Raw genomic sequence first — 27,927 nt, 5'->3', positions numbered from 1 at the left:
CTCATTTTGAAATGTCCTGATTGTCTCTTTGTAAAAGCGGCATGATTCCACATCGAAGGCTTCTCCCCTGTTCATCTTATCGACAATCCTCAGATGTTGGGTGATTGCTTTCTGATAATTTTTGGCCCCTATCTTATATGTCCAGCTGGTCACTGCCCTAGTACGGCAGCCCACCCTCTTTTTAAGTGTCTCCCAGGCTCCCAAAAGATCATCTTCTGCCTCTAATAGCAGAGGGATCTGTCGCCTCAGTTCTGATAAAAGGACACCTTTTAAGATATTCATCACTTAACATTTTTGGGTGTAATCGCCACAACGGCTTACCATGTGGAATTACCTCAGAGAGATTACAAATAAATCCCACAGCCGCATGGTCTGACCATGGGGTAAGTACTAGTTTACATCTGTAGACTTCAAAAGAAAGGGGAGCCCAGTCTGTCTAGCCGGCTAGTTGATCTCGGGTGGTAATATGTAAATTTGACTCCAGATTTAAATTTATGTCTATACTGCGATTTAAAATTCTCTTCGTGACAGATTGGGGGAAAATCCAAATCATTATATACCCCCAAGGCCTTATCATCTAAACCCAGAGTCTCACTCAGAAAATGTTGGAGAGCTTTTTCCTCATTCATTAGAGAGGGACTTGAGGAGGAGACTGGGAGGCCTCCCGAAAAGGCTTTCCTGTCGCTAGGTTGGGCTCTGTTATTAAAATCCCCCGCGATCAGGTGGCGGCGCTTGGTGTCACATATATCTTTTAGTTTAGCCCAAAGAGCCTTCCTAAGGTGTGATTGTACCAGGGCATATATGGCACAGAGTCTAAAGGCTCGGTCGAGCCTTAGAGTGGTTGCTGAGCTTGGGTCACCCCGACAGTAAAATCTACATACATTAGTCTGCCCTGATCAATTTCCAATACCCTCTCGATTTTGAGATCAGGTCTGTCTTTAAACAATATCGCTACCCCTGCATTGCCGCTTCCATCATAGGACCAGAAGGATGGGCCCACTGAGGAATTACCTCAGAGAGATTACAAATAAATCCCACAGCCACATGGTCTGACCATGGGGTAAGTACTAGTTTACATCTGTAGACTTCAAAAGAAGGGGGAGCCCAATCTGTCTAGCCGGCTAGTTGATCTCGGGTGGTAATATGTAAATTTGACTCCAGATTTAAATTTATGTCTATACTGCGATTTAAAATTCTCTTCGTGACGGATTGGGGAAAAATCCAAATCATTATATGCCCCCAGGGCCTTATCATCTAAACCCAGAGTCTCACTCAGAAAATGTTGGAGAGCGTTTTCCTCATTCATTAGAGAGGGACTTGAGGGGGAGACTGGGAGGCCTCCCGAAAAGGCTTTCCTGTCGCTCGGTTGGGCTCTGTTATTAAAATCCCCCGCGATCAGGTGGTGGCGCTTGGTGTCACATATATCTTTTAGTTTAGCCCAAAGAGCCTTCCTAAGGTGTAATTGTACCAGGGCATATATGGCGCAGAGTCTAAAGTCTCGGTTGAGCCTTAGAGTGGTTGCTGAGCTTGGGTCACCCCGACAGTAAAATCTACATACATTAGTCTGCCCTGATCAATTTCCAATACCCTCTCGATTTTGAGATCAGGTCTGTCTTTAAACAATATCGCTACCCCTGCATTGCCGCTTCCATCGTAGGACCAGAAGGATGGGCCCACTGTCCATTGCTGTTGTGCCGAAAAGGGCTCTCATTTTCGAAATGGGTCTCTTGTAGAATATAGATGTGATAGTTCTATTTTGTTAAAAAGTGTAGGATCTCTTGCCTACGATTTGGTGACCTTAATCCATTAACATTCCATGTAAGTATATTATAGGAATTGGCCCTACAACCCATGATAGGAGGGTGTTATGTGTAAGGCATGGACCCATTCAGACAAAGAGTCGCTGTTCACATAGAAGCGAGGCAACAGAATGGTAGGCATTTGTTCCTCAGATTCCTGCCTGCAACCTTGGAGAAGCCGCTGCCAGTCTGTGTAGGCAATACTGAGCTAGATGGACCTATGTTCTGACTCAGTATATGGCAGCTTCCTATGTTCCTAATGTCTCTTATAGGCTTGGGATACCCACCTTGGGTTACCAACAGATGTACCACTGTTATGAGGTCGTTGATCTTGAGAAACGGGAGCAGCTGGCCTATCAGCTGGAGCTGATAGAAAGCACCCATGACCACCGCTTCAACCTGAGAAACCAGGGAGAGGTGTGAATCCAGAAGTACTCCCAGACTGCGAACCTGTTCCTTTTGGGGAAGTGTGACCCCATCTAGAACAGGCAGATCAAAATCATCTCTAGAGTTCTGACCCCGCACAGTAAGTACCTCCATTTTATCTGGTTTCAGCTTCAGTTTATTCTCCCTCATCCAGCCCATTACTGCTTCCAGGCAGGCATTTAGGGAGGATATGCCAGCTCCTGAAGAAGCTGACATGGAGAAGTAGATCTGGGGGTCATCAGTGTACTGGTAACACCCAGCTCCAAATCCCCTGATGATCTCTCCCAGCGGTTTCATGTAGATGTTAAAAAGCATTGGAGAAAGTACGGAGTCTTGAGGGACACCATACTTAAGCTCAGATTTAAAGAGCAACAGTCTCCAATCGACACCATCTGGAATCTATCCGAGAGGTAGGAGCGGAATCACCGTAAAACTGTGCCTCCCACCCGCAACACCCTCAGACATTCCAGAAGGATACTATGGTTGATAGTATCGAAAGGACCAACAGAGTCACACTTCCTATGTCAATTGCCAATTGGAGATCATCTATCAGGCCGACCAAGGCAGTGTCCACCGCATAGCCCGCCCAAAAACCAGTTTGAAATGGGTCTAGATAATCAGTTTCTTCCAAGACTGCCTGGAGCTGAGAGGCTACCACCCTCTCAATTACCTTGCCCAGCCATGGGAGGTTGGAAACAGGTCTATAATTGCTCAACTCTGAAGGATCTAATGCAGGCTTCTTTAGAAGAGGTCTAATGATTGCCTCCTTAAGACAAGGAGGCATCCTGCCCTCCCTCAGAGAAACATTTATGATTTCCACCAGGCTGACTACAACAACCTCCCTACTAGATTGAACAAGCCATATTGGACAAGGGTCAAGAGAACAAGTGGTAGGCCTCACAGCTCCAGGCAACTTGTCCACATCCTCAGGACAGGAGTCACAGACTGAAACCAATCCAGTCGAATAACATAAAATGAGTTGTTGGGCACCTCCAGCTCAGATATCAAATTAATTGTGGAGTCTCCATCTAGATTGGCCCGAATCCGAGAGATTTTATCTATGAAAAACTCTTTAAACACATCACAGCGGGTAACTGATGACTCCAAATTCTGGTTCAAGGGATGGGGGGCAGATACTAGTCCCCTCACAACCTGGCAGTTGATGACCTGGCAGTCTTAATCACTAATGGGAAATACACAAATAAGATGGGCAGGCCCGCAGCAGAAAACAGGGGACAGAAAGCCTCAGATTCTGACTTAATAACTCTAATTGGAACTTAGGAACGTTCCCATTTTTGTAAGAGAAAGCCTAAGGTCGGCAAGAAGGAAACCACTGGGCTGAAAAGGAAAATCAGAAATATATGCCTTAAATAGGCATGATTATTTGTTTCACATCTTGAATGAGTAATTTTGGAAACATCTGAAGGGTTGTTTTTTTTATTTTAAGCAAACCCATTCTTAATGTTTCCTTTTTTTTTTTCTTGCTTGAGGCACACTAAGACGCCTACTCACTATCACAATGGGTTATAAATGCTACTGGTGGAAGATGGTGATTGAACCACAGAGCTTTTATTCTTCTGAAGATCTCTTGGGGGCGAAATTAAACAGCAACAGGTTAACCTGAGTTCCTACTGTCTACTTGGATTGAGGCAGAGGTCCTCAAATTTGCATTCTATGATGTTGCTTACTGGACTACAACTCTAGAATCCCCAGCCATAATAGCCTTCACCTGGGGATGATGGGAGTTGTAGTCCAATGACATCTGGGGACTCAAGGCTGGAAACCCCATTAGATTGTTAGTTAATAATAATTAAGCCCAAGTCCAGACTGCCAGTTGAGCTCATCACTTCAAGTTCACCTTCCAAGTCTGCAGGACGTGGTAAATCACCTTTTGACATAAGGTACATGTCTAGACAACTTCTTTTCTTTGCCTGCAGCTTGGCACCAGCCTCAATACAGCAACAGCTGTATTTAATAATTGTGTAAACAAATTTAGAGTTGGGGGGGTTCATTGTAGACTTTATTTATTTAAAATAGCTTTATTTTCTTTTTACATTTATATTCTGCTTTGTCCTTCAAAGAGCCCAGAGCAATGTATATGATTATGCTTATCCTCACAACAACTCTGTGAGGTAGGTTAGGCTGAGATCTAAGTTACTGGCAAAAAAGGGGGAAAGAACTGTATTTAACTTGTTTTTAAGCGGTCATCTTAAATTCAGAGTAGTCTTCTATTCAGGTAAATCTGGTAACTAGACCAGGGGTAAGCAACCTTCAGCACTCCAGGGCGTTTTTTCACACAGGGAGGGTGTGGATTTACCCCAAACTCCTTGCAAGCTATGGGGAGCACTTAACACATGATTCGGGTTTTTCATTGCACGTTAGAGTGTAGCCTGGTTTATATCTGGGGTTAAAAAAATCCACGTTTTGCGTCGGTTTTGGGGGCAACTTCAAACTCGCAGTAAAGCCTCACAATAAACTTGCAGCTGTCTGAAAATGATCCAACTGCTCTCATCTACAACTCTCATCATCTCCACAACTAGACCAACTAGCAAGTAGCTCCTGGTCTAGTCAATGTCATTCCTGAGGGAAATTTGTCAAAAAATGTTCTGGAATGTGTGGGTGGGTAAGGACGTGACATGTGGACATGCTGGCCAGAAAGCTATCCTCTCTATGCAACATATATAGAAGGGCTGGGGAGACAGATTTCTCTATTTTGAAGTTAATGGGGGAAATGATCACAGTTTTATTTTCATCTGAGAAAATGAAGTGGAGAAATCAGGAACAGAGCATCATCGGAACTATGCACCATTTGGCCTCTGTACACAGAGACTCATAAGTCACTGTGGGAGGGAATCAAAAGAGACTCTGCTGCTATATCAATTCCTGTGGTTCCAAAGCATTTGGATTATGCTGGGACATTTCTACTCTTAATAGCGGAGAAATGGCACAGCAACAACAAAGGGATTTCTCTTAGAGTGCTCTCAGAGGGAGGGTTTTTCCAAGTCCTGGGCAGGCTGATTCAGCATGCTGAACACATGCGAGCCATATGGGGACAATCCGTGTGGTGATCCCTGCTAGTCCAGATGACTAGTGTTATGGGAATGGTATCCTGTCAAGTAAAAAGGCGGCTGGGCTTTTGCACAGCTTGTTACATCCTTAATGATCTCGGATGGCTGGTGGCTACTGGGCATACCAGAAAGTCTGGACACAGAAAAAGACTACATTGTTTTATGAGACCACCTTTTCTTGCATTGTCACCCGGGCCTCTTTCCTTCATCTGGTCAGGCCTGGTTTTGGATTGCATCACTGCATGAGGCGAGACCAGATGTGGCCAGAAGCAGAGCTTTCACATTTGCCCCTTAGGGATGGGTCTGTAGCTCAGTGGAAGAGCATCTGCCTAGCATGTGGTAGGTCCCAGGTTCATTCCCCAGCATCTCCAGATAGGGCTGAGAAAAATTCCTGCCTGAAGCCCTGGAGAGCTGCTGCCAGTCAGAGTAGACAAAACTGAGCAAGATGGACCAGTAGTCTGACTCAGTAGAGGGCAGCTTCTTATCTTACCACGTCTGTGAAATGATCTTTTTTCTGATATTCACAGTGCCTCTTCTTTGGAGGATTTTCCAGTGTGTGTAAAATCCACCTCTTCTGGCTGGTATTTGGCCCGTGGTGTAGCTTTGTTGGTTGTCACTGTCTGCTGCATTATTTCTTTGGTTTACTTTTTAAATTTTTATTTTTGTTGGATATTGTTGTGTGTGCCACCTTGGATGCAGGAAGGGTGACAAAATAAATACCCCATCTGCTGAAGGAAATCACTCAGTATTTTGCGTGTGGGCATTAAGAAAATAAAGTCTGATCACCATCTCAATATCAGGAAGTTTTTCACACCTGTCTTTTAGTTTGCATCTCCTCTGGAATGGAGGGGGTGCATTCACATATCGGCCAAATTTACCCTGAAGTCCCCGCAAGCTATCAGGGAGCGCCTCACACTCAATTCTGGTTTTTCATCATGTTTTATTCTGCAGACTTCTTCCATCTGAGGCTTTCTAGTTTTCTTAGATAACAGTTAAGAATACTTTACAAAAATAGGTTGCCTTAGGCATATTTAAATGTTTATAGAATCTTTTGCAATGCCCTAAGTTGGATGGGCGTAGGCTAGTATTTCTTATTTCAATTACATTGCAGGTAACAATAATAAAACAGTATCATGAATATGCAAAACACACCCACCAAAGAAATAGAAATTCTAACCCAAAGTCTGACTAAAGAAACCTTTCCCTAGACTAAACTCCCCTTTTCATTGAAATCACCAAACTCCGTAAGAGAATTCAAGCCCCCTGTAATCCTTTCTTTCAAGGATCTACAGTTATTCCATGAGAAAAACCTCCATGCTGGCTTTGACCATGAGAGAGCAAACTCCATTGCTCCTCACTAAGCCTTTCCGCATGCACCTCTCTCTAACAAAGACTGCCCTTCTTTTTCCCAGAATTCCCCACAACCGCTTTCTAGGTCCCACCCACCTTGTACTGATTGGCTGCCCTGGAGTTCACCAGCATGTCAGTCAAGACAAGAGTTCACTTCTGTTAACTCTTTAGTAGGAGGGGAGTCTGATCACTACAACATGTGTGAGGGTTTGGGAAAAGTCTGGAAGGCTTCTTCCATCCCCTGTCCATCAAACGTGACAGTCCTTTTTACCTCAGGAGTTCTCGAACGTGTCCCCAGATGTTGCTGTACTACAGCTCCCATCACCTTCAGCCATAATGGCCAAGGTCATTGTGGCTGGGTGTCAGGACATGAGGCATGAACAGCAGTTGCTAGGTTACATGAGTCCAGGGCCAGGACTGGGAGGGTCATCAGCTGAATACCCAGTCTAGGGTCAAGGGGGTCAAGCCCAGAGTCGAGGGCCAGGAATGTGTGGGAGATCAAGCCAGATAGCAGTCAGGAGCCAGAGGGAAGCCAGGCACACACCTAAGGCCAAGCCAAGCAGCAGACAAGAGCCAGAGAGTCAGAACAAGAGTCAAGAATAAGCCATGGATCACACCAAGCAGACCATCGAGAGAAAGACCAACACAAGAAGACCTTGATATTGAAGCAAGGCCTGCCTCAGCCAGGAAGCCTTTTATACTACCTCCTGCTAGACTAGGGAAAGGCCGATGAGTGATCCCAAAGGGCAGGACCTGTCCAGGGCTTCAGAAGCCGAGGAGATTGCTGCAGTTTACCAGGCAGCCACAAGGGGTAGCAACATACAGAGCCTCAGGCCAGGCAGTGCATGACACAGGAGCATAGTAGGAAGCTGCCATGTACTGAGTAAGACCATTGTTTCATCCAGCTCAGTACTGCCTACTCGGACCGGCAGTAGCTCTCCAGGGCTTCAGGCAGGAATAGTTGAAGTGTTTGTTTGTTTGTTTGTTTGATTGTTTGTTTATTAGAAACATTTAATATACTGCCCACTCCGAAAACTCTGGGTGGTGTACAAAAACATGCAAAGCAAGACAGCATTAAAATTACATTCTAAATTAAAAACTAAAGTAACTAACAAAAAAGAAAAAACCAAATAGGTATACTATAGGGCAAAAGCCTGGCGAAAAAGAAAAGTCTTCAATAGAGATTTAAAAATCAATAAGGAAGGAGCTAAACAAATCTCAAGGCGAAGGGAGTTCCAGAGAAGTGGGGCAGCAACCGAAAAGGCCCTTTCACGGGTCCTAGCGAGTTCTATATGCAATGTTTAAAATGAATAAATAAATGTTACATTTTAGGACATTGTGAGCAGCTTTACAGACCTGATGGTGAAAAAGTGGAACAAAAATACAGTAAATACATTTTAAAACCTTAAGTTGCCCAAGGCCAGAATATCTGCTTCCACTCCTATGTTTTACCATAGCCACTAATTTCCCCCAAGTATACCTCTGAAGTTGGCATTCTTGGGAATATTGGTTGGGAATGATGCCAATGTTCCAGAAATAACATGGTATAGAGATGGTCATCAAGAGATTCTTCCAAAGCTGCAGACTCTGCTTCCCTTCGAGATGCACCAAAGCCAGAGTGTCAGAAGTAAATTTGTAACATGTGACTTTTATTATTCCAGTTAGCATGTGGTGGCCAATTATAGAGTGTCACATGCATGGATATCCAATGTTTGCAAAGATTTAACATGATTCTTAACACATGTTGTTAAAAGCCACTGGGATGGAACAGGTGCAGTGGTGTATCGGGGGGAAACGGCGCCCAGGGCAAGCTCTGGCCCTGAAATGGCGCCCCCGCCCCCCCGGCCCCCACATATCTGTGCCGGCGGCGCCCCAGGTGGCAGATCGCTGGCGGTGGCGGCGATTCGGTGGTGGCGGGCGGCGGCGGGTCACCCTCCGAGTGTGGCGGCGGCGATTCGGCGGTGGCGGGTGGCGGAGGCGGCAGGTCGACTGCCGTCGTGCGGCGGTGGCTGGTGGCTGGCGGCGATGTAGCGGCCCGAGCGGCGGTGGATCGCCCGCCGAAGAGTGCAGGCAGAGCAACGCTGGGGCCTGTCGTCTGGCCCAGCATCTCTTCTCAACTGCGCTGCAGTTGGGAAGCGACGCTGGGCCAGACGGCAGGCCTCAGCGTCGCTCTGCCTGCACTCCTCGGTGGGCGATCCGCCGCCGCTCGGGCCGCTACATCGCCACCAGCCACCACCGCACGACGGCGGGCGACCCGCCGCCACAGCCCGCCGCTGCCGAATCGCTGCCGCACGCACGCCGCACACTCGGTGGGCGATCCAGGGGTGGGGCGGGGGTGCCACTTTTTGGTGCCCCCCCACGTGACCCGCCGGGGTGGCGCCCAGGGCATGTGCCCTGCCTGCCCCCTCTATCATTACGCCCCTGAACAGGTGACAAGTTTTTAAGAATGATATAGGCAAAATATTTTTAGGAATAAGTTGGTTCTCCAGGAAGAAATTGTGTATATCGTTCCTTCATGCTAGTCCAACACAATAGACTTGTTCACATGACTGCCAGCAGGATAGGAGAAGCGTCCTACCTGGCTCTGGCAGCTGTGGGCGCTCCCAATATTTGATCACGTGCTTGCAAAAGCTTAAGTAGGAAGAGGGGAGTGTGATCATGTGTGAGGTGGCAGCTGGGTAGGATGAGAATGCCCTACCCAGATTACATCCCCAGCATTTTACCGGGGTAGAGAAAAAAGCTGTCCTACTTGGCCACTGCCTTGCAAGAACAAGGCAATCCTCCAATTAGAGAACAAGGTTATTCTCCAATTCTGGTCATCACATCTAAAAGGACATTGTAGAACTGGAAAAGCTGCAGAAGAGGGCAATTGAGATGATCAGAGGCCTAGAGCACCTTTCTTATGAGGCAAGACTACAACACCTGGGGCTATTTAGTTTAGAAAAAAGATGACTGTGGGGAGACATGATAGAGGTCTATAAAATCATGCCTGGTGTGGAGAAAGTGGAGAAAGAGAAATTCTTCTCCCTCTCACATAACACTAGAACCAGGGGTCATCCCCTGAAATTGATTGCCAGGAATCTAGAACCAACAAATGGAAGTACTTTTTCACACAACACATAATCAACTTGTGGAATTCTCTGCCATAAGATGTGGAGACAGCCAACAACCTGGATGGCTTTAAGAGGGGCTTGGATAACTTCATGGAGGAGAGGTCTATCAACAGCTACTAGTCGGAGGGCTATAGGCCACCTCCAGCCTCAAAGGCAGGATGCCTCTGAGTACCAGTTGCAGGGGAGTAACAGCAGGAGAGAAGGCATGCCCTCAACTCCTTCCTGTGGCTTCCAGCGGCATCTGGTGGGCCACTGTGCAAAACAGGATGCCTTGGGCCTGATCCAGCAGGGCTGTTCTTATGTTCTACCTAGACTTTTGCAAGCACACAACTGAAAATCAGGAGTATGCTCAGCTCCCAAAGCTGGGTAGGATACTTCTCCTACCTGGCCAGAGATTGTGTGAACAAGCCTAGAAGTGGCTGCAAGGCAGGGCCAGCACTAAATCACGATCCGCCCCCCCGCAGAAGTCTCTTTGGTGCCCCCTCCAACTTTTTAATATCTTGGATGGGTTTTTAAATTGCATTTGTAGCCCCTTTCATGGCTTGGTGCATGATCTGCATGCACTGATTTATCCCTGGAATGCAAGATGATAAACCTGCATGCATAGATCTATGCATCTGTATTTTGTCATGCCATATATAAGAACATGAAAACATATATTTCCTTTAATCTGTTAGAAGCTCATTCATGTTAATAATAGCTTAAATATAGGCCTGATATCCCCCAAGGCTTTCTCCAATGGTTGCTAGGGTCAGGATGCCTGCCCCCAAATCTGGCTCTGCTGCAAAGTGTACCAAAAAGAGAACAAAAGAAGAGAGTGGTACAAGATGATTCCAGATGGATACCTTGTAGCTATTCAAGTCAAGGATGTTCAGTTGCTCCAGCAACCATAAAAACCTATGGCTAATATTAGACATTTTCTGACAAGGTATCAGGGTCCAGAACTTGAGAAGGCTTCTGTCCCTTTAAATCTGTGATTCTAGCCACACTTATCAGTAAGCAAGTTTAATAAATGGGTCTGGGTAAAGACGCACAAGTTGCAGAAAAGAGAATTTAACAGATTCAGCATTTCAAATCAGAGTTGCTGCAGTCACCGGAGAAGCTGCACCTGATGAAATTCTCCCTTTTACCCAACTGGTAAAGGTCCAGAAACTCTCTCTTGGTCTGGAATTGTTATTCTGCTATCATCCTTGAAATGCTTACTAAGTAAAAACAGGAACCTGAGGTTATTAATGTGCCTCTTTATGTTAAGAACATTTTGCCCAGTACTGGAATGCAGCTGTTGCTGTGGAAGGAAGCATAGCAGACATTTTCTGTGTGCCAGCAAAATTGCACAATAGTATTTGGGAAGGGAAATGGAGAACGCTTTCTCTGGCAGAGACTACAGTGGAAATACAGCAAGGATTAGCTAGCTAGTGAGGAATACAGGGTAGTTAGAACTTAAGAACAGAATATCAGTCCTGCTGGATCAGGCCCAAGGCCTATCTAGTCCAACATCCTGTTTCACACAGTGGCCCACCAAATGGCTCTGGGAAGCCCACAAGCAAGAGGTGAGGCTTCCCAGCGCTACTGTTGCTCCCCTGTAACTGGTATTAAGAGGCATCATGTCTCTGAGGCCGGAGGTGGCCCATAGCCACCAGACTAATAGCCATTGATAGAACTGTCTTCCATGAATTTGTCTAAGCCCCTTTTAAAACCATCCAAGCTAGTGGCCATCACCACATCCCATGGCAAAGAATTCCATAGATTAATTATGTGCTGTGTGCAAAAGTACTTCTTCTTGTCCATTCTAAATCTCCTGGCCTTCAGATTCATTGGATGACCCCTGGTTATAGTGTTGAGAGAGAGGGAGAAATATTTCTCTCTGTCCACTCTCTCTACTCCATGCATAATTTTATAGACTTTGATCATGTCTCCCCTTCGTTGCCTCTTTTCCAAACTAAAGAGTGCAAGATGTTGTACAAAGGACACAGGTCCATATTACATTCACAGTGGTAATCATCTCAAGAAATCCCCATGCAGTTTCTATAAGGTTTTCATGACATATTTGTAGATCCTTGTGCTGATTCGATCCTTTTTCTCCCTCTCTCTGGGCCAACTAGCTGGGATGTGGGGGACCCATTATCCAATTTTCTTATGTCTTTTTCTTTGGTTAAAAGCAGCAATGTGGAATTTAGAGCAGAGATGGGTTGCTTAAGAAGGGGTTTTTAGTGGGGTGGTGGTGGTCATGTCTGTTATATAGTACCTGTCGGATCATACTCTCCCATATAAAACTGCCAGGGCTCTCTGTTCAGCATCTCAGGCCCTGCTCATGGCAGGGACTAGAGCCAGGGCCTTTTTGATTGTGGCCTCTTGACTTTGGAATGCCCTCCCAGAAAAGATTCACCATGCTCCCTCCCTCAGTGCTTTTAAAAAGCAATTAATGACATATCTTTTTACAGAAGCTTTTTCATCAGGGCCAGGGGCATAAGTACTATTGGGCAAGGGGAGACAGTTGTCTCCAGGCCCACCACCCCAAGAGGCCCTCCAGAGGCAAGTCACATGACCCCGACTCCCCAGCACCTGCTGCCGGGCTTCCACCAGGAGAGCTAAACAGCCTGCTGTGGCACTTCTTTTTACTGAGCAACTGCTTCTTCTGCCTTCCGTGCCTGCGCCTGCGCATTCCATGGTGCATGTGACCATTATGTAATTTTGGTCTCTCCAGCCCCCGCCCAAACGAGAGAGTGTGAGGTGCTGACTGGGATAGCCGAGCAGGGAGGAGAGGCGGAGAGAGGCTGTTGAGAAGTCTGAATCCAAACAAAGGCAAAGAGGTACGTTACTACTATACCTCAAACGTTAGTACTTCCTCTATCCCGTTCTCTTCCTCCTCATCCCGTGTAGAGTCAGTGTGCTGGAGTCAGTGTGTGGGCTGATTGATTGTACTTTGGGGTCAGTTTTTACATGCTAATTGCTGCCCTTTGGGTTGAAAAAAGCGGTTGCTTCCTCCAGGGCTGTGTTTTGAAAATCTCAGGCACTCTTATTCACAGAAGGGTATGTGGCGTTTGCGCTTCTGATGGTAAAACATGCTTTCTTATTGTTTTGAAGCCAGAGTCTGGCTACCATGCAGCTTGCCAGGGAGGGAAAGTTCATGCTGATCATTATCAGCCTTTTCTCCTGCGCCACATCAGGTGGGACACTCTGAGCGGGAGAGAAGAACCCTTGATATGTGTGTGTTCCTCAGCACTCAGAGTGCCCTCCGACTGCCCTCTGCTTTAGTCCTCTACTTGATTGCAAGTAGAATGAACTACTTGCATTCAAACCAAGCTGCTTATGTACGGCTTGGAAGCCAAACTACCTTCTCAGCAGTGGGTTGGGTGGTGGTGTGTTGGTCTGTTCATTTGTGCAAGAAATAGTAGAGGCAAAGAATGGAAATGCTTTTGGCTCTCCAAACAGCAGCGTTCCGTCCTGAGTCAGGATGGGGATGGGAAAGGGGAGGAATGAGGAAGGAGTGAGGAGGAGGAGGGGCTTGGCAAGGTGAGGCAGGGGGGATGAGTGGGGTCTGTCAGGCTTGATGAGCAACTGGCAGCTGCCCCAAAGGCACGAGAACGACCTCCGCGTGTTTGCTGTGGTGAGCTGCTGAGACCCTTGGTTGGTTGGAGCAAAATAAGGCTGATCCCGGTGATGCCGCTGATAGGACTGGTAGCCTCGGGCTGCGATTGGCGAGAGGTTCCTGAGGTTCTGATTGGCGCCAGCTAATTGGCAGGGATGGTGGGGGTGGGAACTATTATGTTCATCAAACTTTTATTGGGCAGTTAAGCGTGAGCCACTTCTCTCTCTGTACACCCCTCCCTGCAACTCCCCTAGTCTTTGTCCCCTCTCCCATTGCCTGTCCTGCAAACAGAAGGGAGGAGGCTATTCCCTCAAGCTAGGCTGGTTTTTTTTTCATGCACATGGCACGCGCCCTAATTTTTTCTCCCTCCTCCTCCCCTCGTAAAGGCACCAGAGAATCTGAGGATCCTTGCCCAGCCCTTTTAGCCAGTGTAAGGAAGCAACCATCATGTAGTTTCCATTTTCTTCCGTGGATACAGTCCTTCACACAGACCTGATCTGTTTTCAGTCGGGAGTGCAAATCATTTAGCTGCTCAGCACTGTATGTAAGAAAACACTCAAGGCACCTGGAGCTTTTTGGATCTGTCTCTTGCATGAATCTGTGTTGGAAGTGTTGGATTATCTTTGTGCAGTTTGGAAATCAGCATGTTTTCCACTGCAGTTGGAAACCTGTAACTGCTCAGGTATCCTCTGTTGGATCCTTTGTTATACTCCAGCTCTGTTGGTTGGTTTGTGGCTTGATAGAATAGTAAAAACAGAGAGTGAGGGGGGCTGAACTTGAAAAGTAAAGTTTATAAGAAAAAAACCAGATGATAGATCTCTGAAAATGAAGCCAAGAAATGTTAGGATGGTGAATATGCAATGCCATACACCCACCTGGAAGCATTCACACTGGCCCCGGCAGGGAGATGTTGCTTCACCATCAACAGACAGCTCGCAGGATCGGGAGCAGGTCTCATGGGATCTCGCCCCAGTTGTCAGAGCTATATAAAGGAAGACTGGCCGGTGATGAGGGGCCAGTTCAGGAGGAGGGCTTGGTGTCAGGGATGTAGCTATTATTGAGTGGATGGGTTCAAAGAACCCAGGGCCCCCAGCTTCTGAGGGCCCCCAGCTCCACTCCTCCCTATTTTCTTCATTATCAGAGGGGCCACTGGGGAGAGCAGTGAACACAAGGCCCCTCTCCCCTAGCTACACCCCTGCTTGGTGTGGAAGGAGCCCTGAATTCCGACTGAGCCTTGGGTGTAGCAACACTAGGGCGGGGTTGGTGAATGGACCAAGCCCTGCCTGCAAACCTTAAAGCTCCCCTGGCTAAAAACTCCTGAGGCCACCTCAATCTCCTTTTAGGGATGTGCATGGAACCGGTTCGGTGCTCCTTTTCTGGAGCGCCAAACCGGTTCGAAAATGCCATCGTTTGAGCCGGTTTGGAGGCAGGGGGTGGTTGCTTTAAGGCGCGGGGAGGGAGTCCTTGCCTCCCCTGCCAAAGCTACTGCCCAGACCACTGATGCTGAGTACCTTCTTGCCAGCCCGGTCAGTGTAATACCGGAAGTGGCTGGCACACATGTGCATGTTGGCCACTTCCAGTATTACACTGACCGGGCTGGCAAGACAGTACACAGCTGCCTTGCGTCAAGCGGTTTTGGTAGCAGCATGGGCAGGGGAAATGCAGCGGGGGAGGTAAGGACACCTTTCCCGTGCCTTAAAGCAACCACCCCCTGCTTCCCAGGAGTGTACGGAACCAGTTCCGTGCACATCCCTATCTCTTTTGGCAGCAGAAGGTGGATGGCGGTATTGAAGGTGGATGGCTGTATTGAAGGTGGATGGCTGTATCCATCATATGGGATGGAGCTAATCAGTCTCCCTCCTCAAGTGGGGGGGGGGGAGGTTCCGGCATCCCTGTCCCCTACAGTCTTGTGCTTGGATGCTTTCAGTTCCAGGTTCTGCAGACATTACATGCCTATTATTAGCACCTGTCATATTTTGCCCCTGGGCTTTTTTATGTCAAACTGTGAGAAAGTAGAGGGTTGCGTTCCCCCCACACCCCGTCAGCAAACAACAAGTCATGTGAACATGTTTGCCATTCCCTTCTGGGTCATTTTTCTTTTTTACTCATGAAAGTTCACGTAGAATTCGCTTGTGTTTGAACTAGATGCTTAAAAGAGCTTCCTGCAAAATGGAGACTGAATTCTTTAGATGAATGATACACAGTAAGTAAGTAACTTTATTACAATCGTAGATCAGACAGTACAACAACAACAGAAAAGAGGGGAAAGAAGAGAGAAAAAAGAAAAGAAAGAATATTACATGAGACTACAACGTATAGTACAAACAATGTAGCAAAACCTAGCCACATTGAAGGTCATCTCTTTACAAAAATTGGATAGCAAAAACTCTAAGTAAAATACATCAGAGTGCCCTGGAAACTTCCCCAGGAGAGGAGAAATTAGTTTTAAACGAGCATCACTGTAAAATTTACAATATAAAATAACATGAGGGGGTAGTTTCTACAGCACCCATTCCACAGGGGCAAATCCTTAAGTTAAACGGAATCCCTTTGTATCTACCATCCCTAACAGCTGTCGGAAGGGCGTTTAGGCGGGCAAGAGTAAATGGGTGCCTAAATTTAGGGATAAGAATATTATCTAAATATGCTGCTGGTTTGGAATTAAAAAGTTGTTTCCCCAGGTAGATACCACTCCTTAGACGGGCTGTATCCGCTTGTAATTCTGTATCAGCAATACGCTGCTTAATAACCTGCCAAGCCTGATCATGTCCTAATCTAAGGATTTCCTCCTGGGAGAACCCAAGTTGAAGAAGTTTATTTTTAACTAAGGTCTTCCACTTATGGTTAAAGTCATCAATCATTACCAGGGAAGACAGACCTACATTGGCAAAAACCAGTTTTAACCAAAACTTTATTCAACCCAAGCAAGACCAACCTCTCATCTGGTGAGAGAACTGGGAACACAGGGGGGAACTTGAAGAATAGCTCTAATAAATTTAGACTGTACAGCTTCCAGTGGGCCAAAATTACTGGGGGGGCCCAATTGGGCACCATAAAAAATAAGGGATAAACTTTAGCAACAAATAACTTAATCGCCGCTGGGATGAATGAGGCCCCTCTTGTAAAATGAAATGATTTTATTCTGTTTGTAGAAATTTGAGCATTTTGTACGGTCAAATTTAAGTGGGCATTTCGTAAGCCAGAAGACTGGAAGACAACTCCAAGATATTTAAATGAATTGACCTGCTCGATTTTGTGCCCCTGCATAACCCAATTGTGATATCTTGGACGTTTGGCAAACACTAAGATTTTGTTTTGTGGCAATTGACCTCAATGGATTCCTCCCTACAAAAATCATATAATATACCAAGGGCACGTTTTAATTCTATGGGGGTCTGAGTCATGATGGCCATATCATCTGCGTATAGAAGAATGGGAACATGTCTATTGGCCAATTTTGGAGGGTGGATAGCAGGAGTCCTAAGACGGGACACTACAGAATTGATATAAATGTTAAATAAGATAGGTGCCAAAATGCAGCCCTATCTTACTCCTCTAAAGGTTGAAATTTTTGAGGATAAATGACCTCTTGGGGTATATCGAACCTTTAGACAAGAATTCTTGTGAAAATTAATAATTAATAGCAGAAGGCGGGTGTCAATTGATAGTTCTTTCAATTTCATCCAAAGTCTTTCCCTAGAAATGTAGACAAAAGCTGACTTTAAATCAATAAAGGCTACGTAGAGAGCAGAGCCAGGGTTTTGCGTGTATTTGGCTACTAAAAATTGGAGGGTAAAGGCATGCTCTATGGTGGACCGGCCCGGTCTAAAGCCAGCCTGTTCAGAAGCTAAAACATTGTTAGATTCCATCCACTCAGTCAGTTTACCTAATAGATGTTTGGCGTATAGTTTGCTGATTATGTTTAAGAGGCTTATGGGTCGATAATTAGCAAATGATACACAGTGTGGAGAAGCCCTTTCTGTTCTCCACCCTCAATCTCCAAGGTACTCCAAGGTTCCAAGGCAATTTCCAGACTGCTTATTGGTAAAAGGATGTAAGCCAGAGGTTCCCAAATGCGGCCCTCAGGTGTTCTTGGACGACAGCTCCCAGGACCCCCTGCCACAATAATGTGCTCAGCTCACATGTAGTCACCCATCCAAATGCAAAAGAGGGTAGACGTTGCAGAGGACAACTTATGCTCATTACTGCAACACCAGCTCCCCTTCCCTGCTTCCCTCATCTGCTTCCTGTTGCCACTGCTTTAAAAAAGAGAAGGGGGAGGTAGCATTTAGCACCCTGTCTCAGGCACAAAGATGTCTTGGGCCATCACGGGCTATGCAAGCACTTTATGATCTACTTTCCATTTGTGGCATACTTGTACACCTATGTCTCATAAGAACGTAAGAACAGCCTTGCTGGATCAGGCCCAAAGAAGCCCATCTAGTGCAGCATCCTGTTTCACAAAGTGGCCCACCAGATGCCCCTGGAAGCCACAGGAAGGAGTTGAGGGCAAACCCTCTCTCCTGCTGTTACTCCCATGCAACTGGTACTCAGAGGCATCCTGCCTTTGAAGCTGGAGGTGGCCTATAGCCCTCCAACTAGTAGCCGTTGATAGACCTTTCCTCCATGAAGTTATCCAAACCCCTCTTAAAGCCATCCAGGTTGTTGGCTGTCACCACATCTTGTGGCAGAGAATTCCACAAGTGGATTATGTGTTGTGTGAAAAACTACTTCCATTTGTTGGTCCTAGATTTCCTGGCAATCAGTTTCATGGGATGATCCCTGGTTCTAGTGTCCCGGGTTGCTTAGCCACATCTCTCTCTTTCTTTCTTATTCGTTTGTTTGTTTTTACATTTATATCCCGTTCTTCCTCCAAGGAGCCCAGAGCGGTGTACTACATACTTGAGTTTCTCTTTCACAACAACCCTGTGAAGTAGGTTAGGCTGAGAGTGAAGTGACTGTCCCAGAGTCACCCAGCTAGTATCATGGCTGAATGGGGATTTGAACTCAGGTCTCCCTGGTCCTAGTCCAGCACTCTAACCACTACACTATGCTGACCCTAAAACTGTCTATTAAAAGACATGTCCTTGTTTTCATTGGTGACATGTTGGAGCAGATGCATGAAAAGTGCCATGGAGCAGGAACTGGTCTGTCCACTAGGCAGACCTAGGGGATCACGTGGAGCATCAATTCTTGGGGGCCACACAGACCATGCCAGAATATAGCACTGTCAGTTATTCTCTCTCCCCCTCTTGCATTGCACCCCTGAAGTCCTGCACAGAATTTAAGAATGTAATATGTAACGTTGTACCCTCCCATTGTATCCAAGGGGTCTGTACATTCTGTACCCCAAAATACACAGTCTTCCTTGCTCATTGCACACCAGCCCTCAATAAACAGCTAATCTCATAAACTGCACTCCCTTTCTTGAATGTGAACTGCCTGCCACAGCATTCATTTCCAAAAAGAAAAGAAGAAATGGTCTCAGGTTGGATTTCAAAATTAACAACAGCTTAGGGTTTTGCCCCCCCCCCACGCCCAATAGACTGGGAACTCTCTCCGACTGTATCCTCAAACCAGTCCAGGCTAGTCATTCACTAGGGATGTGCACAAACTGGTTCAGAGGCCCTTTTCCAGACCTCCAGACCGGTCCAGCAGTTTGTCCAGTTTGGCGGCAGGGGTGTGTGTGTTACCTTTAAGCAGCAGGGAGGGTGCTCTTATCCCGTACCACCCACTTCCGATCTGACACCGACCGGGGTGGGAAGAGAGTATGCTGCCGCCCCACACCAATGATTTTGCAGGGAAAATGTGTGTGTGTGGGGGGGGTGGGATAAGAGCACCCTCCCTGCCGAACCCCCGCCACTGCCAAACTGGCCCTCTGCCGGTTTGTGCACATCCCTACCATTCGCTGGCCATCCACATGGGCGGGTTATTCAGTCTTGTGAATGAGCAGCCTGGGTAAGGTAAAGTGTGCCATCAAGTCGTTGTCAACTCCTGGCGCCCACAGAGCCATGTGGTTTTCTTGGTAGAATACAGGAGGGGTTTACCATTGCCGCCTCCCGCGCAGTGTGAGATGATGCCTTTCAGCACCTTCCCATATTGCGCTGCTGCCCGATATAGTACCAGCGGGGATTCGAACTGGCAACCTTCTGCTTGTTAGTCAAGCATTTCCCCACTGCGTGGCTCAAGTTAAAGCTGGAACTCCACACTTCTTGGCTGGGGGTGCTGCCAAAGTCAAACTTCACCTAGGAGGCCAAAAGCCCAAGGGCCAGCCCTGTCTTGGAGTGTGATGTCAGGCATAAGAGGAAGAGGCTGCCACTGGGTCTTCCTTCCTTCAGCTTCTCTGATGTGTGGGCCACCCAGAAATCCAAGCTAGAAGCTAAAGTCAGATGTTAAGACTGACATTAAAATGACATTTAATTGAAATTAAACATGCTGCCTCCTTTGTCTTCAGCCTTGAAAAATCAAAGCTTCAGTGCTGAGTTTAAACACACACACACACACACACACACACACACACACACACATTGAAGAGAAATATCTAGGACTCCCAGCAGCAACTCAGCTCGAAGGCAGAGAACATGACTCCTCACTGGGATTTTAAAATTAGTGTTTAGAGCAGGGCTGCTCAACTGTGGCCCTCCAGCAGATGCTGGCCTACAACTCCCATAATCCCTGTGGCTGGGTATTATGGGAGTTGTAGTCCAAAAACGGTTTGTGGGGTGGTGGCAGTGGCCTAAATTGAACAGGCCTGATTTAGAGTGATGTGCAACTTTTAGCAGAAAGAGACCAGGGCTGCAGTCATGCACATTGACTTGGAAGTAAGACACATTGGACTCAGTGGGACTTGCATTGGAGTAGGCTTTAAGCTACAATCCTGTATAAACATCTCGGATAAAACCCATTAAACTCCATAGGGCTTACATGTGAGTAAACATGCATAGGTTAGGCAAACACAAAAAACTCCCTTTGTGCCTATAGCTACAGCTGCCATTATCTGAACCAAGGCCAATTTAGGTGGGGTGAGCATGCCCTAGTACCCCCTCTCCCAGCTACAAATCTGCCTTAGTCCTGATATCCAAGACCTTTTTCAGCTGAGAACTGGTCTCGTGGTAGTAAGCATGAATTGCCCCCTTGCTAAGCAGGGTGTGCCCTGGTTGGCATTTGAAAGGGAGACATGTGAGCACTAAGATATCCTCCTTAGGGGATGGGAAGAGTACCTGCATGCTTACATGAAGAAGGTTCCCTCCCTGGCATCTCCAGATAGGGCTGACTGAGAGAGACTTCTGCCTGTAACCTTGGAGAAGCCACTGCCAGTCTGTGTAGACCAGGCCTGCTTAACCTAGGTCCCACCACCCCTGTTTTTGGACTACAACTCCCATAATCCCCAGCCACAGTGGCCAATAGCCAAGGATTATAGGAATTGTAGGCCAACATCTGCAGGAGAGCCGAAGTTGAGCATCCCTGTTGTAGACAATACTGAGCTAGATGGACCAATGGTCTGACTTGGTAGAAGGCAGTTCCCTATGTTCCTAACCTGGGACCTTCTGCATGCAAAGCATGTGCTCTGTCACAGAGCTTTCTAGGGTGGCCAGATGAAAAAGACAGCAGCACTTTGATACCTTTAACAGATGCAGAGAAGGAATTTCAAGAGGTGTAGCTTGTCATGCTTGGAAAAGAAAAGGAGACATGCTGGAATGCCCTCTTCTCTGCATCTATTAATGGTACGGAAGCTCTCCCTTCTCTTCCATCTGGCCACCCTAGTCAGGGGCCATCTCCAAATCATGCAGTAGTACTGCCCAGCTGTTTGTTCCAGCTGGCAAGCCTTCATTCCAACATGAGATCCTCCACCTGAAGTTGCACAGTCTAGCAACAGATATCTCTGTTGTGGGGCTGCTGATTGTGTACTTGGCTTCTGGCTAAAGGCCATTCCCAACAATGCTAAATTGCACAGTTGTTACTCATCAGTTGTTTTGCAGGGTCCAGATGTTTTCCTTTAAGTTCATGCTTCTGTTGTGGGGGAATGGCATTTTCCCCAGCTCTCAAAATGCAATATATTTTATTGATGGAGAAACATTGTTTTTCTTGTGCATCACCTGCAGGTACCTGTGCATCTGTGTATCTCTGACTTCCAGACACCTTGCTTATGAACTTTCCAAAGGCACCAGTCTAACCATGTTGGAAGAGAATTCGGGACAAGAGGGACCTTTGATCTGCTCCAGCAGGATTGTCACTGACTTAAAAATCTGTCCAAGATTCCTAAAGAAACCTCAATAAATATTCATGTCACTCTCTTGGCTAAATCTCACCTATTTTAACACTAGTCTATTTTGTTTCAATGCCTAGCTTAAGCTCCGATAAAACCAACATAGTTTAGCAAAGTTTGGTCTATTTTTAAAAATAGTTTTGGTTAACACTGATTTCATCTGCCAAGTATTACATCCCCCCCCCTTTCCTTTTTCCATAAAATCGGGACACATTGTACGTTTGCTGATGTCTGAGTTGGCCAGCCCTCAGCTATGCCAATTAGAGCTAAAGGATACCACCAAAATCCTATTTCTCTCTCTTTAAAATATATCATCACAGAGACATTCAGGGCAAGCCCCTCTGTAGCACAGCAAAGTTAGCTTATGTGATGATTGTTGCATCATTTCTATAGAGTTTCTTTGGGTATTTCCAGATGGAGGGCTTTTCTGCACATGTTTCCTTGGGGTTGTGGAATGAACTGCATGCAGAATCACAGCTGGGCGGCTATACTCAGCAGCTACTCATTCCAAGGACAGAGCATTGAGGAATGTGGTGGGTTGGGGTCCCTCCCCTTCCTCTCCTACTGTAGTATAATTTTTAAAATTTAAGTTTTTATTCCATGCTGTTGTACACTTGAAGCTTAATGCACTTGTGGCTGGCTGAACTTTTGCAGCGTCTCCCCCACACTTCTGCTGAGACTTCTGAAGAGCCAGGAATGGAAGAAACCACGTCTGGCATGGTTTTTAGTGGCTCTTGCTTCACTAGACTTCATTGCTGATCATTTCATAAATCACTTCCTGAAAATCCCACTGAATTGTCCTCTTTCCCCCTTGCCAACTCATCCTCTGATAATGACTTTGCTGCATTGCAATCCTATGCTCACTTTCCTGAGAATAAGCCTCATTGAACGTAGTGGGATTCCATGCATCTCTTCAATTGCTGCAACTACAATTTCCTCCTTTTAATTTTTAAATGTTAAATGGGAGAGTAAGTCATATTGCACTATAGGTAGGTAGGTAGGCAGGCAGGCAGGCAAGCAGATAGATAGATAGATAGATCATAGGAAGCTGCCTTATATTGGTCACTTCACGGGTCCATCTAGCTCAGTACTGTCTACACTTCAGACTGATGGACAGCAGTTCTCCAAGGTTTCAAGGAACCAGATATCCCAGTCTTACCTGGAGATGCCTTCAACATGTAAGCCTGCAGATGTTCTTCCACTGAGCTTTGGCCCCATCCCAAAAGGGGAATGTCTTATGGTGCTCACTAGTCACCCATTCAAATGTAAACCAAGGTGGATCCTGCTTATCGAAGGGGACAATTCATGCTCACTACCACAAGACCAGATCTCCTCTGCATATGTATACAGCACCTGTACAGAAGTCATGGGTGTGTATGTATACAGCACCTGTACAGAAGTCATGGGTGTGCACTCAGTGCAAAGAGCTCCTGGCTCTCTGGGAACAAGTTCATTTTCTTGAAGCCAAGGTGACTGACATGGAGAAGCTCAGAGAGGCATGTGGGTGAGACCCTCAGGATATGATAGGGGCATCCCCCTCCCAGGCTGACAGCCCCTCTTCTGTCATGGAGAATGAAGGTCTCAGGGAAGGAGGATATCAGTCTGAAGGGACCCCTTACTTGGGTGATGTGCCCATTTCCTCTTGCACAGGAAATACTCCCTGTGCAAGTAAAGGTTAAATACAGGATATACTTGCGTTTACTCAAAAGGTGCAGAACTTGTTTACTCAATTTGGTTAATTTTATTACTTTTATTGTATACTGTATCTATTTTATTGTTGTGAGCCACCACGAGCAGTAGTGTACTGGAGGGGCGGGGTAGAAATATTTTAAATAAATAAATAAACTCTGAATTTAAGACAACCTCCCAGTTTCTTATATCAAAAAACTTGGAAAAAACTGTCTTGGATTCAGGTAAATACAGTAGTTTATCCAGGCAAGTTGCCTGGGTCACCTGCCCCAAAATCCAGCTCTGACCCTAGACCACGCATCCCCAAATGGTAACTGTGGGGAAGAGAAGTCAGTCTAATTTCAATGCAGCACTTTTGCCTCCCTTCCTCCAAGTTGAGAATCACATACCCTGCAACAGCTCATTGATACAATTGCAAGAACTAACTTGACTTCTCTCAGAATTTGTGAGGCCGTACTGGGGAAAACAAGGAGAATAAATAGAGGCAGGAGATGAATGGGAGCCAACAAAGGCATCTGGAAATGGGCTTGGGCTTGGTTAGAGGAACAGCTGAGGATAATAGATAACAATGGCAGTTTTTTGGATGGATGGATGGATTGGAGCTGGGAAAGCAGGAGCCCAGAAGGTTCTAGAGAAGTTTATTACAGTAGCATCTCCACATTTTCTGAGGTGCTGGCCACCCAAGCGTTACAGCAAAAAGCTCGGCCAGATGTCTTCGCAAAACACTCTAATTCTTTCAGCCCTTGCAGAGCTTTTAGCCTTGAGTATTGACATTTCTTCTTTTCCCCCCAGAGTCTCAGTTCCACAAACATTTGCCGTTACACACAGAAATGAGTTGCTCAAATATAGCACAGGGCTTATTATCTCCCAACAGGGTGATTCATACCCAGCAGGTCTATGCTTGGATGGTTATGGCTACCATATGAATATAATCTTCCTCATGTGGTGTGTGTTACTGTTAGTAATATTGTTCATGTGGTGATTCAGACAGGGTTGTTGGCTTGAAAGCACGAGGCTTGCTCTCAGTGTGAGAGATCCTGGTTTCAGATCTTGGTCAGGACCATACAGTTTGTGAAATTCTGTGTGGGTAAGAGCCCTGGCAGTCAAGAAATATGCCCGCAGACTAGCACTTGGTAGGGTTGCAATGAAGGCCTTGGAAAGGATATTTAGTTGCCATGACGTGTCTGTACCTACAAAGATTAGAATCATTAGGACAATGGTTTTTCCCATGACACTCTATGGATGTGAAAGCTGGACTTTGAAGAAGCAAGATAGAAAAAGTATTGACGCTTTTGAACTTTGGTGCTGGAGAAGACTTTTGAAGATACCATGGACAGCCAGGAAAACAAAAAAATGGATCACAGAACATATCAATCCAGAATTTTCACTTGAGGCACAAATGACCAGGCTCAAACTATCATACTTCAGACACATTATGTGAAAACCCAGCTCCCTTGAGAAGTCAAAAATGCTGGGGAAAGTTGAAGGAAAGAGAAGAAGAGGACGACCAGCAGCAAGGTGGATGGACTCGATTACGACAGCAGTGAATGCACCACTGAGAGACCTTAAAGGCCAAGCTGAAGACAGATAATCCTGGAGAGAATCTATCTATGTGGTCGCTAAGAGTCGACACTGACTTGACGGCACTTTATCTCACTTTATCTTTTTTGTTTTAAGAACCACCTAATGGCTAATCCCCGCTGGTATGTTTCCCAGACTATGGGGAACGCCTATATCGGGTAGCAGCAATATAGGAAAGATGCCATATCATACTGTGCGGGAGATGGCAATGGTAAACCCCTCCAGTATTCTACCAAAGACAACCACAGGGCTCTGTGGTCGCCAGGAGTTGACATCAACTCAACGGCACACTTTACCTTTAAGTTTTATTCACATCTTATGTCCAACACTTGTACAATCTGTGTTCAGGGCCCATAGGTTCAGATCTGTATGCAGGTAGAGGTGCTCTTACCCCTGGATGTTCGGGCTGAAGTCTACAGCCTCCACACCCCTGGGTCCCCCCAAATCCTCTTTAGTCTGTCCCAGGTGGTGTGGTCAGTGCACCCCCAGCCCTTATTGTGCCAGGCGACCAAGCATGACTGTGACCTGTGCTGGGCACCAAGCATGACCTCTACTTTAGAGACAGAGGGGGAAGTGGGGAAAGAAATATATGGGATGGGAATATGTTAAGTTGTGGTTGAAATGTTTCTGCTAATGCCTATTTGCATAAATATATCTGTTTTAAACTCTTACATTCTTGTGAGTTCAGTTGCTGTTTATGCCCCCAAGAACCAATGTGTTAAAAATACTGTGTGGGTCATGGTGTGTGTCTGTGTGTAGGAGGAGCATGCTTAACTTGCAGTGGGTGGGGGGAGTTCCAAAGGACTCTAGGTCCAGGCTCCAAAATAGGTGCACCTGTGTATGCAGGTATAGTTATTCACATGTTATGTGCAGGTTCAGCCGTATGCTTGGATAGTTCCTATCTGTATCCTGCATTTCAGGGACCTTGCACTCAGGTTCACTTTTAAAATGAATGCATGTGCTGTTATCTACACAAAAGCATGTACACATACAATGATGAGCAGCTTAATAGATTCAGAGCATAACTTCCCCCTCCATTCCTCAAGAGAGTTCATAAACATACAGGGAAAGGAGTTTGCAGTGGAGAAGTTAACCTCTCACACCATGAGCTTAAATGCTAAAATCCCTTCCCCCTCAGAAACACAATGTTGTGAAATGGCTGGAGAGAAAACAAAAGAACTGTATATACTTTTTCTTTCAGAAGCAGAAAGGCTTTTTTGGGGGAAAACATTTATACTTCTCTATAAGTTCTCCCAGGGCTGCTAACAATGATTTAAAAAACAGATAAAATAATGGTATAAAAGCAAAACAAAAGCCGATTTCAAATTACCAGCTAAAATTAATTGTTAAGAGGTTTCTGGAACATGTTATAAGTTATCCATTACAAGCTTAATTGAATCAAATGGGAGATTGCATGGCTCCATTCATTTCAAAGGGGCTTGCCCAGAAGATGTTTTATGGCTTCACTTCAGGTATTTGGGTACCTGCAGTGGGAAATGGTGCCTCCTTTCTGAGGAAAGGAGGCACCAATTCCCACTTCAGGTACCCAAATACCTTAGGTGGCCTTGTTATAGGCACAGAGGACAGGACAGGCAAAATACTGGCGATCCTATTAAAGAGTGTTATAAGCTTTGTACAACAACATGTAATATAATGTACATCATATATATCATGTATCTAAAAGAGTAATGGTTTTATATTCAAATACCACAGATCTATGTTTATTTTATGAATCTAGAGTTGCTGTTTAACACTTGCATGAAGCCGCTGGGAGAGGTCATCCGGAGATTTGGCCTGAAGTGTCATCATTTTGTGGATGACACTCAGTCGTATCTCTCTTTTTCATCAGACTCAGGTGAGGTGGTGTCTGTCCTGAATCAGTGCCTGGATGCAGTAATGATGAGGGTGAACAAGCTGAGACTCAAGCCAGACAAGCCAGAAGAACTGTTGGTTGGTGGTTCCTCTGCCTGGGTGAATGATGTTCAGCCTGTTCTAGATGGGGTTGCACTCCCCCTGAAGGACCAGGTTCGCAATCTGGGGGTGCTCATCCATCCAGCATTGTCACTAGAGGCTCAAGTGGCCTCTGTGGCCTGGAGTGCCTTTTATCAGCTTTGACTGATACACCACCTGTCTTTACCTGGACAGAGATAGCTTGGCCACAGTTACTCACTCTCTGCGGTAACCTCTCGCTTGGATTACTGCAATGCATTGTATGTGGGGCTGCCTTTGAAAACGGTCCAGAAACTGCAGCTGGTACAAAATAGGGCTGCAAGATTATTAACTGGGCTGGACGTTTTGATCATATTACGCCAGTGCTTCATCAGCTGCATTGGCTTCCAGTTCATTTCCAGGCCCAATTCGAAGTTCTGGTTGTAACCTTTAAACCTTTAAAGCCCTAGTAACTGGTTTCAGTACCATCAGCTAAACGAAATTGACAAGTAGGATCTTAAAGCTGGATTTGAGGATCAGATGTCAAGATTTGAGAAGGAGCTGTGTGACAACGATGAAAAATTAGTCTCTAAGATGTATAAGTTGTTGCTCTTGGAGGAGACAAGAGACGAAGTGGTTAAAATGACTATGATAAAATGGGCTCAAGATGTGGGTCATAATATAGAGATGTCAGCTTGGGAAAAATTATGGAAAACTGATTTAAAGTTTACTGCCTGTTACGCTTTAAAAGAAAATTGTTATAAGATGATGTACAGGTGGTATCTGACACCGAAAAAATTAGCATTAATGTATAAAAATGTTTCAAACAAATGTTGGAAATGTGGACAATGTGAAGGAACTTTCTTCCATTCTGAGTACCCAGAATGTTGGGGGCAATATGCTAAATCATTGTAAACCGCTTAGAGAGCTCCGGCTATAGAGCGGTATATAAATGTAAGTGCTATTGCTATTGCTATATGTGGTGGTCATGCGGGAAGGCAAAGGCCTTTTGGGATATGATATATAATGAGTTGAAGAAAATTTTTAAAATGACATTTCCTAAGAGGCCAGAAACTTTCTTGCTGGGAATAACTCAAGGAGAGTTCTCTAGAAGAAA

The 27,927-nt window shown here is 45.9% G+C and overlaps 1 long non-coding RNA gene across 1 annotated transcript in view; it reads left to right on the top strand.

Annotated features, from left to right (window-relative positions):
• LOC128350083 (uncharacterized) overlaps window positions 1-21,637 on the top strand; it is a 60,407-nt gene extending 38,770 nt beyond the window's left edge. Inside the window, exon 3 of the long non-coding RNA XR_008319146.1 lies at window positions 21,448-21,637. This is a non-coding gene — a long non-coding RNA (uncharacterized LOC128350083). The remainder of the gene's footprint in view (window positions 1-21,447) is intronic.
• The last annotated feature ends 6,290 nt before the right edge of the window (window positions 21,638-27,927 follow it).

The sequence above is a fragment of the Hemicordylus capensis genome, chromosome 3, assembly GCF_027244095.1.
Source record: "Hemicordylus capensis ecotype Gifberg chromosome 3, rHemCap1.1.pri, whole genome shotgun sequence".
Classification (NCBI taxonomy): domain Eukaryota; kingdom Metazoa; phylum Chordata; class Lepidosauria; order Squamata; family Cordylidae; genus Hemicordylus; species Hemicordylus capensis.
The sequence above is the reverse complement of the archived record's forward strand: the minus strand, read 5'-3'. Positions and strand labels throughout refer to the sequence as shown.